This window comes from Cucurbita pepo, chromosome LG14 (genome assembly GCF_002806865.2).
Source record: "Cucurbita pepo subsp. pepo cultivar mu-cu-16 chromosome LG14, ASM280686v2, whole genome shotgun sequence".
Taxonomy (NCBI): domain Eukaryota; kingdom Viridiplantae; phylum Streptophyta; class Magnoliopsida; order Cucurbitales; family Cucurbitaceae; genus Cucurbita; species Cucurbita pepo.
The window spans coordinates 2,772,241-2,774,392 of NC_036651.1; positions in this window are offsets into that span (position 1 = coordinate 2,772,241).

Here is a 2,152-nt window from a genome sequence, read left to right on the forward strand (position 1 = left end):
AGTAGGCTTGAGCTAATACACCTAGGATGGTAGGGATAGAAACACAGTAAATATCTAAAGTTCGAGGACTAAATGGAAAAAAAAAAAAAAAAAAAAAAACAAAAATTTGACTTTTCCGAGGTAGTGGAGAACAGGTACAACATGAAGTTGAGAATGATTACAAAGAAGGGGGAAGCTTTAATAGAGAGTTTGATGATGACAACAAAGCCTCAACTTTGGGTCTCCCATTACATCCTTCTTTCCTATAAAACCCTTCCTTTTCCTCTAACCCTAAACACTCAAATTTCAACCTCTTAAGCAACAACAATGTCTTCCATGCCTCTTAACACCTTCCTCCTCATCTTCATCCTCTTCTTCGCTTCCTTTATTTCAGGTACGTTACTCTCCCGCCTTATTTCGGGTCTGTTTGGATTGACTTTATCGAGAATGATTGTGGTATTCCATTGCAGGCGGAGCTCATGGGACTGTTCAAGTGACGAGAAAGCTTTTGGGAAATGAAGCAATATTGATGGACTATAATGAACCCAGTGCTAACCCAAGTCATGAGCCAAGAAAAGGAAGCCCTAGAGGTCGAGCTAGCTTCAATCCATGAATGTTTCTTAATCAACCAATCAACTTGAAGCTCTGTGTATTATAAATAAATGTATCTGATTATGTTGTATATGGATTTCCACCACTTTGTAATGGTAATAATAAAAATAATGCCCATCAACTACTTCCATTCGACTATTTGAACTATGTTCGGGTCAATATCACTATAGAGCCCAATGCCACTAAAAAAGATGATCGATATACTTGTTTTCTGGATAAAGATACCAATTATCGTTTCAAATGTGAATAATTTGATGCATTAAAAAAATGGAGGTAAGTTCGTGGTTAATTTAACATTTATAAGAATCGAATTATAAAGTTGATATTGATGCCAGGTAATCTATTAAACCGTACCCAAATTGACGTTTCATTTTGTGTTGTATACTAATAAACTTTATTCTTTGAACATGGCATGTTAAGGTAGATGTGAGGNTGTTTTCTGGATAAAGATACCAATTATCGTTTCAAATGTGAATGACTTGATGCATTAAAAAAATTGTTGTATACTAATATTTATTTAATAAACTTTATTCTTTGAACATGACATGTTAAGGTAGATGTGAGGAAATAATCCAACCACATAAAAGAACCTTCTTGTCTCCTTTTGTAACACTCGAGTTAAGGAGAGGTACAAGAATGAACTGATACCACATCCAAATGAGAGCCATCTTCAAGATAAGAGGGTTAAAAAAAGACTCAAATAAATTGAAAGTCACTGCCTATACAAACAAGGTCCAGTCTTGATTTTAATAGAAATTCTATAATTAAGCTTGCAAAATTTTCTAGAATGCAAGTGAGTGAAGACAAAGAACGCTAAAAGGACTTGTATTGATTTGTGGAGTTAGTCTTCATTCCTAAGCAAGGAGTATGTACCGTGACCATGTCGTAGAAAAACGTCAGGATCATTAGGAGTTGAATCCAAATTCTAAATCGTGATCCGAATCTTGGGCAGCATAGGCGTTACACCTTTTCTTCTCCGTTCCACGTCAAAACAAAAAGTATACAACATGAGTACAACTTCAACCGTTAAAACGTCCAAGTTCAAGTTTTCACTCGCCCGTACTTTAGTTGCATTAAAAAAACGAGTTAAAATAAGAGGGTAAACGAATTAAAGTATGTATTAGAAGATATATATGTTCNTAAGAGGGTAAACGAATTAAAGTATGTATTAGAAGATATATATATATATATAAAAGAAGCGTTGGAGTTATAATTGAAGTGCAAACCCACATGTTCAAAGGCATGATTGAATAGAATGGCAAATTAAAGACAATGCCCGTACGAACTCCATACTCCAAAGTGCAACAAAAAGGAGGAACCAAATTGGTGTTTGAAGCTAAGGGATGAATGTGTTCTTGCATTATCAATAGGAAACATCATTCATTCATTCATTCATTCCTTCGTTATTAAACTAATCAACATTCTTTTCCTCCATCAATTCCTCGTTCTTCGTTTACAATAATGTTTGTGTACGTGTCGTAGAGAAAATAATCAGGTAATTCTTTCTAAACAAGTCAAGAAAAATAGATGCTGAATAATTCAAATCTAATGAAAAATCGTC